Here is an 18,037-nt window from a genome sequence, read left to right as displayed (position 1 = left end):
AACTTTTCTCCACACATTTCTATTTACATATCTGTATAGTTACAGGCCAGTCAACCTAACTTCAGAACCAGACAAACTGGTTGAAACTACAGAAAAGACCAGAATTATCAGACACATAGATGAACATAATATGTTAGGGAAGACTCAACATGGCTTTTGTAAAGGGAAATCAGGCCTTACCACTCCATTAGAAAGCTCTGAGGGAGTCATCAAGCATATGGACGAGGGTGATCCAGTGGATATAGTGTACTGGAAGAAAGCCTTTGACAAGGTCCCTCACCAAAGGCTTTTAAGCAAATTAAACAGTCACGGGATAAGAGAGAAGGTCCTGTCATTGATCAGTAACTGGTTAAAAGACAGGAAACAAAAGGTAGGAATAAATGGTCAGTTTTCAGAATGGAGAGAGATAAATAGTGGTGTCCCCCAGGAATCTCTACTTATCCCGTGCTGTTCAACATATTCATAAATCGTCTGGAAAAAAGGATAAACTTTGAAGTGGCTGAGTTTGCAGATGATACAAAATTACTCAAGATAGTTGTGTCCAAAGTTGACTGCAAACCATTATGAAGAGATCTCACAAAACTGTGTGCCTGGACAACAAAATGGCAGATGAAATTCAATGCTGATAAATGCAAAGTAATACACATTGGAAACCTTAATCCCAAATATAAGTACAAAATGATGGGATCTGTTACCATTGAAGAGAGAGATCTTGGAGCCACTGTGGACAGTGGCTGAAAACTTCTACTCAATGTGCAGCAGCAGTTAAAAAAACAAACAAAGTTAGGAACTATTAGGAAAGGAATGGGTAAGTCAGAAAATATCACTGTTGCTATATAAATCCACACCTTGAATATGGGGTGCAATTCTGATTGCCCCATTTCAAAAAAGATATTAGAATTAGGAAAAGTACAGAGAAGGGCAACAAAAATTACTAGGGGTCGGGAACAGCTTCCATACAAGGAGAGATTAAAAGGACTGATTGTTCAGCTTAGAAAAGAGATGATTAGGGTGGGAGAATATGATAGAGGTCTTCTATGAAAATCTGACAGGTGTGGAGGAAGTGTTATTTACCCCTTCACATAACATAAGAACTAGGGCCGCCCCATTAACTTAATAGGCAGCAGGTTTCAAACAAAAGAAAATTCTCTTTCCCTCACACACACCAACCAACAACCTGTGGAACTTGTTACCAGGGGATGTTGTGAAGGCCAAAAGTATAACTGAGTTCAAAAAAAGAATTAGATAAGTTCATTGAGGATAGGTCCAGCAATGGCTATTAGCCAAGATAGTCTGGGACATAACCCTGTGCTCTGGGTATCCCTAAACTTCTGACTGTCAGGAGCTGGGACTGAATGACAGGGGATGAGGATCATTCAATAATTGCCCTATTCTGTTCATTCCCTGAGATGCATCTGGCACTGGCTACTGTCAGAAAACAGGATACTGGACTAGATGGACCATTGGTCTGACCAGAATAGTCATTCTTGTGTAAAGTGACTTTCACCCCTCCACATTATTTTTACTGGCACAAGATTAAAGCTACTGTCTCCCTTAATATACATATAAGCTTGTGATATAGGTTGACTTATCCACTGTATTTAATTAGAAAATGTAATGGGACTATTTATACAACATTAAAAAATTCTCTCTCTGTATGTAGGCAATTTTCTGTACATGCAGCCTATTAACACCCCTTCCTTTGCTGGAGTCTTAAAGTGAAGAAGAAAGTAACAGAAAAGGGAAAATACCTCCTGTAGTATCTAACATCCCCAAATCCAGGCATCCTACCCATTTGCTTTCTTGTTTCTAAGGGGAACATTCCTGTCCTCCCAATCTCTAACTATTCAACCCCCTTGAAAATGTTGGAGATATGGGCCTTAGGTTCATTTATAACACATGACATTACACAGTAATTATTAATTCCCCTTAGCCTATGCTTGGGATAAGAACCCTAGGTTTCAGCTTGGAGAAGCTCATGCACCCAAACAGGTTACATGTGTATTTGTAGATTAATTACATCCATGGCAGCCTTAAGGGGCTCAGGACCATATTTGATCAGTTTGTGCCATTGGGAAGGCAGCCTAAATTGGTCTGGTACATTGTTAATAGTGGGTCATTGCTCGCGATGACCTCTTTTGAGGGCTCCCACCCCAAAATGCAGTATGGTCAGAGGGTCATTGCAGACACCCCAGCTCTGCTAGCTCCAGTATCAGCCCCTCCTCAAACCCATTCGACTTCATCTTCCTACTCACAGAATATGGATATGGACAGGGAAATGAAGCCAATCATTTGAGCTAAATGGAGCTGCCTACACTGAGGAGACAATTCTGTCATCTGTACTGGTATTGGGTGACCTGCTGTTACAGTAGGTGAGGCACATACGGACTAGTGGTTGTTGCCTGATCAAAGACGTTGGTAGGATATAAGAGCTTTCTGCCCACTGAGCCAGGGACTGGATGTTGAAGCAGGAGGGCATCACTTGCCAACTGTCTTTGACTATTGAATCCCATTGGTGTATACCTCCTTGATGTTGGGAGCTGATAAGGTCACTGGTGAGGTAGGTCAGTTAAGCTTGCGGCTAGTGGTGGCTGTGTTGCTTATCCTGGCAATAATGGGTTAGATTGTCTTCAGTGGAGATCAAACTAACATGGGGGTGCTTGGTGCTCCTGATCCCTGAGAGGGCAGGAGTTGGGGTGATCTTCCTTTTCCTGAGAATTTGACATCAACACAGCTTCCCCAGACAAAGTGGTTAGTTGGGCACTTGTATAAGGCCTTGTGGCTGCCTCATGCAGTGGCTCCGCATGGGGCTGGGGCCTTGGTCAGCCTTGTGACTAAAGTAGACCTTGTAAGCCCAGGAAATGCTAGGATGCTATGGATATAAGTGTATAAAAATAGGACTTAGGCACTTTTGAAACTTTAACTCATAGCCCCACCCCCCACTAGGCCCCAATCCTGCAGTTTTAGGGTAGAGTCACTTTGGAATCTGACTCTTGGTGCAGACATAATGGTTGGCTCAAGCAAATCCCTTGGTAGGACTGGGGCCACATTTAGACTCAACATTGCACATGGTGAGTTACTAGCCTAGCACAGGGGTCGGCAACCTTTCAGAAGTGGTGTGCCAAGTCTTCATTTATTCACTCTAATTTGAGGTTTCATGTGCCAGTAATATATTTTAATGTTTTTAGAAGGTCTCTTTCTATAAGTCTATAATGTATAACTAAACTATTGTTGTATGTAAAGTAAATAAGGTTTTTAAAATGTTTAAGAGACTTCATTTAAAATTAAATAAAATGCAGAGCCCCCTGGACCAATGGCCAGGACCCAGGCAGTGTGAGTGCCACTGAAAATCAGCTCACGTGCCGCCTTCGGCACCTCTGCCATAGGTTGTCTACCCATGGCCTAGCATAAGGAAAGAGGTTTGAATGTAGTCACTTGGACCATTATTCTGTAATATTCTAAAGTAGATTAATTCCTAAAAGAAGGTAGGATAACTCTGCTACTGTATGTCAGATCAGATATCAGTTTGAGGAATAGGTGTGGCCCAGTAAAGAGTGACAAATGAGCAGCAGACTTCTCATTAACATTTAGAATGTCTATATATGTTTAAAGATGTTTAAAGTATTCATTTATGGATATATATTGGTGACACTCAATGTCAGTGGAATTTTAACTTGCATACCTTAGATTGGAATTTGGCCCTTATTGCTATTAGTGAAATTTACCGTGGATTGTTCATCTGCACTTATACCCTTCAGGGGAAAAAAAACAATATATTTTTTGCCAGTGATAATGTACTAAAAAGTTGCTTCTATTTGAATGCCAAAGGCATTTGGATTCTTTTAGATTTTTGCGTTTGCACATGTTTGGACTAGATTTGCCAGTGAACATAATAGTAGATGGTTTAATTAACAGAAGACGCTGATTACACATTGCTTACAAACATTCTGCACTGAAATTAACTTAATTTCTCCTTTTAGTAATTTTAATCTGTATTTGTCCTTCATTAACATACTTTTTATCTTCTGATGTCTAAATAATAATCAAACTTCATATAATGGGTCAGGAAGAGAGATTAATCTTTTTATTCAACCATGGATAGCCTTTATTGGAGGTGCTTGTGATTAACTCTAATCACATAGACTCCACTGATAAAATAATTTGTTGAGAATTGTAAAATAATTTGGAAGCCTGTTTCACCAATGTGAAATGTACATTCATACGCAAAGAGAATCTTTACTTTTTCTAGAGAAGCCTGAACATCTGCCAGGTTTAAAGAAAACATAGCAATAAAGCTTTGTTTCATGTGTATGAGCTCATCTACTCACAATTCTGAGCAGGATTTTAGTTATTTTGTTTTATGAACTATGTAGTAATTAATATTTATCATTATGGCTGCAGTGCTCAATTAAGCGTTCAATTAATGTGTGCCTATTTACATGAAATAACTTGTGTGCCTATTTACATGAAATAACTTCTTTTTTCAGAAAGATTTTGTAAATGCCCTAATTTTGTATTTTAGCTGGTTGTAAAAATTACAATGACCATTTTCTTTTCTACAAGCTGTAATCATAAATAAAATGCTTGGCTATGTGGATTTTGCTGCTTCATAGCGTAGCATGGGGAAAAGAGAGAAGTTTTTTCCTCCAAAGAAAATTTTTTTTTCAGATAAAAGTAATCTATTTTGCCTGGAATCCCTGCCTGCTGTGAGCAGGGAAGCAATCCAAAAAGGGCAAAGTAATAGGAAAAGGGCATGTTTAACTAAATTATGTCATAATAAAATAAGGTTAACTTTAATATACAAATTCCATTTAATTTACTCTTTTATGGCTCCTATTAGGGTTTTTTTTTTCATCACATAGCATATAACTCTGAAACATGCACCTATAAGTGCTCAGCACAGAGGACTCAATATCCAAAAGCCTTGCAGGGGAAGATGATATGTTTTGGTCCCTTTATTCGTGTCTTTGATCATCAGAGGTTTAAATAAACTGAATTGTCTTAGGTTTGACATATAACTGTGTAAGGAGGTCACGCTGGGTATGTTATATATGATGTTAGGCCAGGGACTGTTGTTTTGTTCTGTGTTCGACACATTGTTCTGCAGAATGGGCTGGTGGTACAGGAAAGGGTCCTAGGAGATACCACAGTAAATACAATAATTGCCAGGTTGTGTTTCGTAATAAATAGGACTGTATCACTCATCCTGATCAGAAGAGAAGTATTGAAAATAAGATTTGCCACCCTTGTGCCCGTTTTCCAAGAGCTATTTAAGATGATGTAAGTTATTTGATATTTCTTCAAACACACATTCACATGTATTTGTTGATCTACAAGAGGCACAGCTAATAATGCCCCTTTTGATACCTTTGTTGTTTCTGCACGTCAAGCAAAGCTGGACTTTATATGCATTTCTCTCTTTTAAGGAACTCTTCATGTTTTAAAAGCTCTCCACAATTAAAAACCAATCTTTCTTCATTCAAAGAAATGAATATTTTATTTAAATATATTGCTTATTAAAATACTCCTATTTTAATCTCCAAAGCAGAGATATGATACTGTGAATACATTAAGCTATCCACTGCTACACTAAGCAGTTGTTAACCCCTTGACTTCAGTGGACTTGTACCTCTTGGGGGCCTGTAGTGTCTATAATCTTTAGGATCATCACTCTGTTGTTTGCACAGTTGTTCTTTCCTGGCACTGCAGGTGAGCATAATCAAGCCTATTGCTTCAGTTACAATTCTCTGCAATGCTGCTATTTATTTTAGCAGCATTAGGTTTAATATAATAAAGGCTCTGATCCTCAGTCCAAGTAGATAGGCTGGGAACTGTTTAACTGGAGGAAAGAATCCTCCTTCTAAGGCTGCACTTCCATTGAAGCCCTAAGCATCTCCACACACAGCCTCTAGTTCATGGTGGTGTCGCTTATATATAACAGCAAATGCTGTCCTGTGTGTATTAGTATGCCAAGAGCTGAGCTTTGTTCTGACAATGTTTCCCCCATACTACCTCCCCTTCTCCAGCAGAGCCACACCACACAAAAGGGCAGGTTTTTCTCCTAAGACCATGTCTGCACTCGGAAACTTTACCAGACACGTTCTCCCCCACTCAATTACCCATCCACCTTTTTCGATAAATTCTCTAGTAGGATGGGGTAGAGAAAGGTAATTTCCTTTCACGGAAGATTCCAATATTTTTAAATTTGGAAACAAGACATTTCAAAATTTTCCAAAAAAAACCCGAGCCCTGGGATAGTCTACAACACTGGCTGCCAGATCCTGAGAGCCGGGGCTGCCAAAGAGCTGGGTAGGTGAGCTGGCAGAAAGCCAGGCCTAACAGGCAAACTTTGAAATCTGTCTGGTTTCTGGAGAAGCTTTGCTGAAATTGAACCATCTCCACAAAACACTTCCATTTCAACAAATTTCAATAGAAGAAATGTTGCATCAGAAATTTTCCAATTAGCTGTAGTCTCTCGTATAGGCACAAAGTTAATTCACTGCCCGTGAAGAGGTTTTTCCTAGTGTAATGGTTTGGCTTGCTTGTTAGTATTTTCTGTGCTCATTTGAGTTTCATTATCAGTATTCAGCCAAAGTCTGCTCTGTTTTCTGTGGAGTTTCTCAAGATTTACAGTACTATAACTAATCACAGAATTTTGCCTTCTGGTGTGTTCAGAAAACATACTAGAGTAAGGGTTGAGACTGGTGAGTTTCCGCAGGTAGCAGGACCCCATCAGGAACAAGATGAGCTTCTGATGCCCTGAATAAAATTTGATTACAGTACTTCATATAGCACCTCTGGTGTTGTGGCCAGTTGTTCATTGACCCTGGATCTGATTATGGAATGAACAGACGTTTGAAAACATTTTGTGTTCTCTCCATCTAGATATCCAAATTATTGACAAGACCATGTAGATATCCAGGAAGTAGAGAACACAAGAGGATTTACTGTAACAGCTGCTGCTAACACTGCTCTACAGCCAAAATGCTTCTGAAATAAATGTAGTCCAACTTTACTAATTCTGGGTCACTGAGAATGAAAATGATGCTTAAAATTGTTGATTGGCTCTAATTTTCAAGATATGCTATTGGGTCAGTTTATACGACCCTTGACTTGGGAATGGCAGAGGATAAGTGAGTTATAAAGGGAAGGGATCTCAGTTTAAACCAGAAATGACTAAAATACGCCTTTGACTGGATCTATGAATAAATCTATGACTGGGTTTGGACAGTACTTGCTTTTTAGGCAAAACAATGAATGATGCAATCTGAAGCCGGTACTGTGTCATACATGATATGAATTGCATCATGTTATTCCTAGAAGTCATGGATGATGCAATCATAACGAAGCTTACATCACTCTGCTGAACAAATTGCCCTATATCAGCTCTAGAAATCATAGTGTCCTGCTCTCTTATTTGTCAGGGTTTGATTTTGCAAAGGGACACATTTCTGTTTAGCCAACATGAGCAGAGATGCCTTGTACTTGTGTGAACAGTGCAGATAACTTCTGCTATGTTTGTGGTGAAGTGACTTTTGCATCACAAAAGCGCAGTATAACCACTATGGTTAAGAAAGCCTATCACCTTTATTTTGGCTGCAAAATTGGAGATCAGAACAAGAGGGGGGGCCCCACACATATGCTGCAACACTTGTGCAACAAATCTTCGCCAGTGGTTGAACAGGAAAAGGAAATCTATGCCTTTTGCAGTGCCAATGATTTGGAGAGAGCCAACAGATCATACCAGCAATTGTTACTTCTGCGTGGTGCCTCCAGTTGGGAAAGGTGTGTCAAAGAAGAAAAAGTGGACTGTGCATTATCCAAACATTCCATCAGCTATACGCCCAGTACCCCACGGAGAAGGACTGCCGGTTCCTGATGCACCAGAATCATTCTCACTTGAGTCAGACGAGGAAGAGGAAGAGGATGAAACTTCTGGTCCTGAACCATCAGTGTCACAGGACCCACATTTTCTCCCATCCTCCTCCTCTGAACCACACTTCATAATACAAGGTGAACTGAATGACCTTGTCAGGGATTTGGAACTACCCAAGAGTAAGGCAGAGCTGTTGGGCTCCAGACTACAGCAGTGGAATCTCCTGGCAGGCTATCAGGGCAGATGGAGCCCATCAATGCTTGCAGACTATTGCTGGACAGTGACAAGAGATGCTCCATTTAATGAATACAAGATACAAGCCAAGAAGCGCCGAGTAGACACTGAATAGGACTGAACTATGTACATAATAGTTTTTTGCCTTTTGTTTCATAATAAATTTTATTTATATAACCCTTTTGCTGATTTTTAAAGTGTTACATAAACAGGACAGGTGAAATATTATCATGTAAAGCAACCATAAACACATGAAAAGACCTAGGTTTACAATTTATGATTAAAACTCTACTAGCTACACAATATACATAGACATAAAATGTAAAAACTTAAATATCTTAGAAACAGTAGCCAGTCAGTTGTTTTAATTGTCATATTTGAATTCAACACATCAAAATACATAATAAATATCACATTTTATCTCTGAAGCAGACGACTTCTCAAAAATTGTAGACCAGTGTAATGGCACTACTATTCAGATGTATCAAATCTATCTTAAACTATAACTACCCATAGTACACAACTGTAGGGTTTGGTACCATTATGAAATTTTAGAATGTGCGGCTTAGCAGATAAGGAGGCAGGAGGCTTGGCCTCTATTCCATTCTGCCACTCACTCACTCACTGTATGACTGTGGGCAAGTCACTTCACATCTTAGTGCCTTTCCCTTCTCTTTGTCTTGTCTGTTGTAAAATCTTGGAGTGGGAACTGTCTATTTCTATGTGTTTGTACAATGCTTAGCACAATGGGACCCCACTCTTTTGTACAGCTCCAAGGTGCTACCCTGGTAGAAATAAGAACAGAGCTGATCTGCATTTGAAAACAGACCAAATCAGCCCTGGTGTAAGTGGGTACAGCTCTGTTAAAGTCTATGGATTTGTGCCTGCTTCCACATGAACTATATTTGACCCCTCTGATGAAGGAGCTTAGATGTCCTGGGCCAAATTGTGGCACTGTATTTACACAGCTGAGGATCTGGGCCCTGGTCTCTAGTTGCACACCTCTGGCACTCTAAGGAATGTGAAGGTATGCATGTTTCCCACGTCCACGTATGAAAGAAAAAGCCCAAAAATGCTAATGTCAAAAGGATGTGAACACCAGCCAACAGAACACTGAGAAGTCACAAGTGAGCAGGGGCTGACGGTGACTTCCAGACCCATACTGGCAGCCTTCCCCTTATATTGTTTTGACAGATGAAACATGTGGGAAGAACTGGGGTGGGGGGAAGCTTGAGAAATTTTAAGGGGAAAAAACAGAAATTGAGTGAAATATGTATTCCACAAAGGTGCGCGCGCCAAAAAGAAAGAGAAAACCCTACATCATTCTAAAGCTATAAGAGTTAGTAATTAAGGGAGTGGTTGTTGAGGTGAAATGCAAAGAGGATTTAAGTGCAGGTGTAATTAACATAATCAAAACATGATAATTGTGACCATTAACCAGAGTAAGTGATTTAAAGGTGAATCACTTCACTGACACACGCTAGAAGACCTTAAACAACTAGAGTTGAAATCCAGCCTACTCGGCTTTGTTTACAGAAACTATTTTGCAAAACTCTGTCAAATTAAGTGATTGGGCTGGGATTGCTTTTACCTTAATCTTTAATATTAAATTCAGAAAGATCATCAAAAAGCTAAATGTTCTGTTTAGTTTATTAAATGTCACTGTGCCTGGTACTGCATTAGGGTACTCTAACAACATCAAGACAATCCTCAACACCCCAAGAAAGCAGCTATTTAGGGGGGAAAGCTAAGATACAAGTGTATTATTTACAAAAACACATTATTTAAAAACCCTCTATTTGTGTAAAATCAAAGATCTGAGCCAAATACAAGCAAGCAAGGCAACTTAAGAGTGATGCTCCTTCCTCAGATTTCCCAGTATGTTACCATATTGCAAAGCATCCCAATTACTGATTCATCTAGGTGGATGGCAACCCAAGCAAGGCCACTGGCCTGCAACGTTCACATTCCTGTTCACCTAGCTAGGGTAGGAAGACACTTAATGTACCATTCCAGTACTTTAGGTTTGATGCCTAGCCTTGGAGTGCTATGTGATGTTTAGATGCATGGGAGCAGTTGAGCAACTATGGTTAATGCAAACTTTGATCTTTATTGGCATGCTGGTGTGCAGGAGTTAGTTACTTCATATGTAAACTTAAATATTTTCTCTCTGTTTGTTGCTTTTATCCTCTACCCTCCTCCCCAATTTCTTACCTCCCTTATTGCATAAGTCATCTCCTCTTCATTCCTCCCAGCCACTTCTTGTTTCCCACTCCTTGATTTCCCTTTTAGCCTGACACTGCTTTGGTCTCCTTGCCCATAACATACCACACTCCCAACCTCTTTTAGGGGTGTTACAAATCAACTTAGTGACAGTGTTGCTCCCTCTTCCCCACAAAAAAAAATTAACAAGACGTGCCAAACATTGTCCTGTTTTGTTTGTATATTGTAGTCCTTTTCTTCACCCTTCAATTTTTGTCATCTTAGATTGTAAATTCTCCAGGGTAGGGACTCTGTAGGGTGACCAGACAGCAAGTGTGAAAAATCAGGACAGGGAGTGAGGGGTAATAGGAACCTATATAAGACCCAAAAATCAGGACTGTCCCTATAAAATCAGGACATCTGGATACCCTTGGATTCTGATTTCCTTTATGTCTGTAAAATGTACAGCACATTTTGGGAGATACACCTCTACCTCGATATAACGCTGTCCTCGGGAGCCAAAAAAATCTTACCACGGTATAAGTGAAACCGCGTTATATTGAACTTGCTTTGATCCACCGAAGTGCATAGCCCTCCTCCCCACCCCCGAGCACTGCTTTACTGCATTATACCCAAATTTGTGTTATATTGGGTCGTCTTATATTGAGGTAGAGGGGTGATGTTGTTTTTATAAAAGCTACATTCTGCATTTGAAGACAATAGTCCTACAAAAACAAACAAACATAGTCAGAACTCCTTATTGGCTTCACATCTAATACCATATGCTCAGGAGCATTAGTTATCCCTGTACATTTTGTATAAGTTATATACTTTGGCTTCACCTGCACCTTTTTCAGATATTACTACCAGAAGAACACATGTATCCTCCACATCAGCTCACTTTTGCTGAAAACACACCATTTTGAAGACCAGATCAGCCATCCAGGTGCAGAAGACCTGGAGGTCTGTGCTTTCAGAGGATGGTGGAATCAAAGCAGATGGCAGCCCCTCTACTGCCTGGCTTATTCCAAATTGTGGAGAAGTAGGGTAGGCAAAGCCTATGTGGGTGCAGGATTAGATGATGTAGGCAGTTCCTGGTTTAAAATCCAGTTGTGATTTCCTGAGCCATCCAGTCACTTGGAGAAGGAATTATATAGTAGAACTATATAGGAGCCTTATTCAATGTAGAGTGAGTGAAGAGAAACTGTGAAAGAGGGGAAAACATATAGCAGTGACCTTTCAACTGCAACTAGAAACAAAATAATGTATATCTATGTTGGTGGTAGAAAGGCAGGACATTGGATATTTGTTACCTTGTGAAAAGTGTCATGTTTCTTCCCAATGTTACAAGTTAAAAGCATGTAGAAAAAAAGTATGTATTTGAGGCAGAGATGGACCAGAGGCACAGACTTTTGATCCAGATCCAGACTTCCCCAAACTTAGCTTAGATTTGTTTTTTGATTCAGGCCCACTTCCAGATTTAAGTTGTTAAAATGTCTGACATGACAAGTTTGCAAGATTAGAGTGATTATTAAATACGTACCTGGTAGCCTGCCTACATGTACAAATTATGCTCTAAGAGATTAAAACAAAGGTATTATATCTTATCCAAATTTGAACACATTAAACTATTTTTCCTTAAGGCTATTAACATGTATTCCAAAAACCTGCTTTGAAGCACAATTTAACTGACAAAAAAGTGTTTCTTTTTCAAATAATAAGCTAAATAACCACATAGTTAAGCCATGTTAACTCTGTAGTTAGTACGTCAATGAACAGTAGGTTTTGAATATACAAGAGCTCTCTTCCTATGAGTCATAGTTAAACAATAGGTATTTTCAATAAAGGCTAAACCCTCCCAAAGGCAATTATGGCAAATACCATCTTGGAGATCACACTGCAATAATACTTAGCTGTTTATATAAAGGCTTTTTATCCACAGCTCTCAAAGCCCCCTACAAAGGAGGTTATTATCCCCATTTTACAGATGGGGAAATTAAGGCACAGAAAAAGTAGAAATTATTATTTTCCATTTCTATTGCAGTAGCGTCTGAACACCACAACCAGGTTGGGTCCCATTGTGTTAGGTGCTGCACAAAACATATAATAAATGACAGTTCCTGACCCAAAGAGCTCAAACCTAAAAGCTGAATTGCCCTAGGTCACATAGGTGATTGGCTGACAATAGGCAGCTCCTTATTCCAATCCATTGGGCCACACTGCCACCCAAGACTTCCTTTTGCCAGAGTAATTCCTCTAAAGAATGGCTGGCAGCATGTTCAGTGTGGCTACTTATTTCTACCCCATCCCTATAGTTATGTGTAACCAGCTGCACAAGGGGCAAGGCAGTGGAGAAATCAGACACTGTTTGAGTCAATGATATACATATGAAGGACATCTACTTAATACTGCATTCAGAGGTGTAATCTTTCTACTGTGACTCCACATTTGTATAGCACTGTAGGTATGTGCTATTTTACAGTGACAGGAAAAAATGCCTCTGCCTCAAGTAGATTTCAATCAAAGGTCCCAATCTTGCACAGGAGTAGTCCCATTCTTGGTTTGAATGGGACTATTCATATGAGTAGTCTGCCGGCTCAGAGGGTGATAAATCACGATAAGTGGGAGCGAGGAATAGGGGAGAAGAGAGAGTAATAAACAAGGGGAAGGGAATGCTGCTCAGAGGGGTGTTGTTGGATTTGTGGATAATTTTAGATCAGAATTTCTCTCTTTAAACTTTCCAAGTGCTACAGATGAAAGAAACTGGCATTTAGATAATATCCTGAATACTTGAAAAGGCTTTAATTTAGGACCAGACTCTGATACACCGAGCAGTACCTTGCTCCTTGAGAAATCAATGGGAGGAAGAGTGTAAGAACCTGGCCGTAAGGGCTGTGAGACATTTAAACAAGTAATCCAGTGAACATTTCTAAGGTCAGTCATTGTTGTTTCTGGGTGATGATGTTTTGGTTATACTATATAGTTACCCTTGTTTTGCTCTGGGTTTATTTAAATTCCCTCCCTCCCTCCCCCCCTTAGTTAAGCTTCTGAGTTGGTTTAATAATAGTTCACACAAACGCAGCAACCTCTCTGCAGACTCCCTGTGCTTTGTAATGCTTGTTTCTGTCAGCTTCATGTGCCAGCTGGGGATCAATGATATGAAGTGACTTCAAAGGACAACAGCTTTGTGAATCCACAAAGTTTGTGTTTTAACTTGGTAACTGGCATAGCTCACCAGACCCTTTTCATTTCACAGCCTGGGCTGCTGCTTTGGTGGACTGAATGCTATTCCCAGCTCAGTTCAAATAAAGAAAAGAACACATAACTGAAGGACATACCTGGAAAGAACTTTTGCCTTATACTTCTCTCCAGATAATGGTACAGTTTGTTTTTAAAATGAATCATGAAAATGCATTGTGCATGCAGCCAGTCAATGAACAAACATGCTTGCATTACTGTTACCCCATCCTGTTTCACTCCTACTCATTCAACCACCTCTTATGTCTTGTTTTAAACTAAGATTGCAAGTTCTTTGGGACGGGAGCCTTACAGTAAGTCTATACATTGCCTAGCACAATGGGCACTCTGTGACTGGGACTTGTAAAAGTTACTGTAATACAAGGTGCAATAGTTAATAGGTTATTCATTTTGTATTAAGAATTATCTCTCCACCATTAAGGCCTCAAAGATAACTCTATAAAGCAGTATTCATACTGACAGATCCACAACATGCATTAAGTGTTACCAATGTATTGCATTTGACATGAAGTCCTTGTTCATTTTCTGATGATGTTGGTAGTCCTGGATTTCTGAAACTAGGTCAAGGTTAAAAGACAAACTACACAACTCAAATTGTATGTAAGAGAGTGCTTCATTTCAGTCAATGGAGTGATACCAGTTAACCAGAGATCTAAATCAGGGCCTCTTATCTTCAGATTGATGACAGATTTGGGGCCTGATTCTGCAGTCTTCTCTCAGGCAAGACTCCCATTGACTTCCAAAGACATTTTGCCTGAGAAAGGCCAGCCGGCCTTAGCCCCTAACAGTTCTTTGGAGAAGCGTATAAGGCTTTGACTATTTGGAGCCATGCAGCGCTATAAACTGAGGTAGCTAAAGCAGGTTCTTAACAGAGTTCGCTTTTCATTTAATCTTGCTTCTAATGTCTCCGTGTAAGATGAACATGGGAGGAAGAACATGGAAAATGGGATTCTAGAGAATGGTATACAAAAAACTGAGGTGACAAGTGTCAGAATCTAGAGCTTTCAGGTAGATTATGGAGTTTGGAGAGGTAAAACACTATCACTTCTTTGTCAATAGGTAGTAATAAATGCACTTTTTCTGCTGTTTACCTATATCTCTGTTCTCATAATGTAGACAGCAAGTGGTAGAATCCTACTCTTCTATATTACTGACAGTTGATCAATATTCAATGACCTGGCTGAGCACTCCGGGTCAAATTCCACTCAAACTCATACATCATCATCGTTTGTCTTTAGTAGCCAGTGAAGGATCCACAAGCACAAAAGAGGATGGGAACCGAAAGGCACCCTGATCCAGCACAAACAGTAATTTCCTCTTTCCTACTAACTTTTGAATAGTGTTCTAAGACAGAGAACTGCAAACACGCATAAATACAAATTGCAAATAGAGATGGAAACTGAAATCAATGCAGTTGCATATACCGCTGTTTAAACACTATCAAGCAGATGTATGTGGTTGTTTTAGATGTAAGATCATTCAAATGGGCAAATCACTGCAGCCCCTACTGTAACTTCAGGACTGCAGTGCCATCTACAGCAACAACATTCCAATCCCTATAGGAGAATCCAGACCCATCAGCCCCAATGTTCCTCCAATGACCCCTGGTTGCTGAGATACCTCGGGTGCAGACTGCACAGGCTTCTGGAATAGTATCCCGTGCACTGAAACAGCAATAATTCTGCTGCAGAGAGAGCCCTCCAGATTCAGGAAAAATGGGCAGAATTTGCTCCTCGATGAACAACTTTGAATTTCCTGTCTTTGGTGCTTTGGCCTCATGCTCACAACATACCTGAAGTGAGTATCAATAGCATAATAATTCAAGGCCTGTTGCAACTTAGTTCTATAATGTGGTTTCCTTTTTATTTGCTTGGTATGGCTAATAGGAGATCTTACGTAAAGCTACTTGATGCTCACTGGAGAAGTTTACTGCTTACATCAGCCACTCACTGGAGAGGCAGTCTGTAGTCACTTGCTCAATTTTGTCCACAATGGTAAAAACAATACAGCAAAACAACATAGCCCCTGCTCGTGACTTGACCCCCACCTCCATTAAAGTCCTCAGATCTAGGTTCATAAAAATTCTTTGAATTGCAAGTGAGCTAGGTCCCTTGTGTACATTTGTGAGCATTTCCAAACATCTCCAAACTCAGCCTATTGATGTTAGACACGATGGGCCTGATTCTCCATTGCCTTTTACTTTGTAGAATCATTTACTCCATACAGAGTGAGGATAAAAATCTTAGCACTCACTTTGCACTGGGATAAATGACTCCCAAGATGCATAGCTATGGAGACCCAAGGCTGATATTCTGTGATCAAATTGCAGTCTGGGGACATTCCTTTTTCTTATTTCATCTTCTAGCATTTTATTAGGCTTTCAACAGGTATGCAAATATTTTCCAAGCCCACCTAAAATACAAAAACCATAATTTTATAATCAGATTTTTAAAAATGTTATGAAGCCCACTTATTTCAGTATAATTTATCAATAATAATGGCATTAATGGAAATTTGAATGCTTTTTTACTTACACGTATATTACTAGTTTTGTTTTCAAATTGATTTAATGCTGTAACTATTTTTCTGCTGTGTGATTCCCAATGGTAACACTGTTAAAGAGCAACTCTTCTCTTTGGAAAACACCCAGCCCCCACAATATCAGTTGCTGTAAATCAGAGTAGTTCTGCTGAGTTCACTGGACTACACAAACGTACACAGACTGAGGATCCTGGTCCATGACACATCTATTTTTATACTTTCTTATAACTTAAAAGTAAACGTTCCTAGATAACGTGTTGTCAATCAGACCTTATTGAACATTCTCTGATCTTTTACCATTAAACTGATTACAGTAACACTTCTTTCATACACAAACCATTAATACTCGTTATTGTAAGAGTATACCCGACATTGGTTAAGCTGCAAAGGAAAATTTGGCAGTCCAGTTAATTGAAATACATGTTACACCTGATGCTGTACCTTTTCACTGGAATTACTGAGATTATATTATTTCATCACCCAGCTGTACTGTAGCAAGCTTGAGTTATTCTTCGGGCATCAGCTCGCTAGATTCTGAGCTAGCCTGAATTGAACTGCAAATTAGAATGGTAGTTTAAGCTGATGCAGTAATTTATCTATCACTAAACTCAGCAGACCATCAACTAACCTGATAAAGAAAATATATTTGAAGAGACCGGGCTGTGTTAATTACTGCTTTAAATTAATCTAGTGAACATTTATATTTACAATTTATCTTAAACTTTCTGTCAACAAACGTGCTATTACCAATGCATGGAACATGCATCATTCACGGCTGAGTGCTGATAGTGCATGCCAATTTATATTTGTTTAGTTTGTTCAGTTCTTAGTTTAATGATTTATTATCACTTTTTATGGCAAAACCCATAGTCAATATATTTCAAAAGCTTATATATTAGGACAAACTGTCATCCATGTCACACGTACTGACAGATGTCCTGTTTACTAATTTTTCAATCACCCAGAACTTTGGTTCTGCACTTTCAACTTTTTTTAAATTTTTCTTTAAGGGGAACCTACTGAATTCTTAAGTGGCAAAAACTGTAGCAAACAGTTGACTTGCAATACTGAGGAAAGATAAAGGTGCTGAATTTTTGTTTCAACTAGAGAATATGTTCCAGCATTCCATCAAAAAGACTATGTAAAGAAATCTATACTGGACTGTATTTGCTTTGGAAAAATATAGGATTAAGGGTTCCATTCAAGAGGTGAAATAAATGGCAGGAATTTAGGAAACAGGTAATTCCAATACTGAATGAAATGCAAACATTGTGGTTTTTTTCTAAAAGATGAAAGTAGTGAGGAGACAGACTAAAAAGTGTCTGCTGATGACTAGTTTCAACAAGTTTAAACTTAAGCCACAGTTCAGATTCAGTGTATTTCCTTTTTATGAGTGCATTTTATAACGTAAGCTCTCCCCCCCACAACTCTTTCCTTACAGTACCTTCTTCAAACAAACCTTTTCCAACAGTTGCTATGCAGCAAAATGCAGGTATAGTCTTTCTGTAGAGTCAGCATTACATGGTGTAATCCATTTAATTCTTCAACTGTGTAGTTTACCATTAGCTTATGTTATCATCAGATAACTGGTCATCAGTTTGCATAAATTACCATAATATGGCACTAACTGGCATCTGGATTTTAAAGTGGTCCCCCTCCTCCCCAAAAGGATAGAACAACAACAAAAAAACCACATATTTTTGTTCTAATGGAAATATATCACAGGAGTCCACTCTAGGATCTCTTCTGCTGGCTGATGTGAAAACGACTAATTGTATTATAAGAGTGCCAAGGAGGAAGCACAAGTTTGGATTTCGCCGTGGGTCCCTGAGCTTATTTTACACAGCCCTCGTCCAGACTAACCCGCGGCATCGGCGGGTTAAAATCGATTGCTCGGGGATCGATATATCGCGTCTAGTCTGGACG

The 18,037-nt window shown here is 39.4% G+C and overlaps 1 long non-coding RNA gene across 1 annotated transcript in view; it reads left to right on the top strand.

Annotated features, from left to right (window-relative positions):
* Window positions 1–8,204, top strand: part of LOC127052029 (uncharacterized) — a 57,492-nt gene extending 49,288 nt beyond the window's left edge. Inside the window, exon 6 of the long non-coding RNA XR_007774663.1 lies at window positions 6,886–8,204. This is a non-coding gene — a long non-coding RNA (uncharacterized LOC127052029). The remainder of the gene's footprint in view (window positions 1–6,885) is intronic.
* Window positions 8,205–18,037: the final 9,833 nt, after the last annotated feature.

This window comes from Gopherus flavomarginatus, chromosome 5, assembly GCF_025201925.1.
Source record: "Gopherus flavomarginatus isolate rGopFla2 chromosome 5, rGopFla2.mat.asm, whole genome shotgun sequence".
Lineage (NCBI taxonomy): Eukaryota > Metazoa > Chordata > Testudines > Testudinidae > Gopherus > Gopherus flavomarginatus.
Note: the sequence above shows the minus strand (reverse complement) of the source record. Positions and strands in the feature narration are given on the sequence as shown.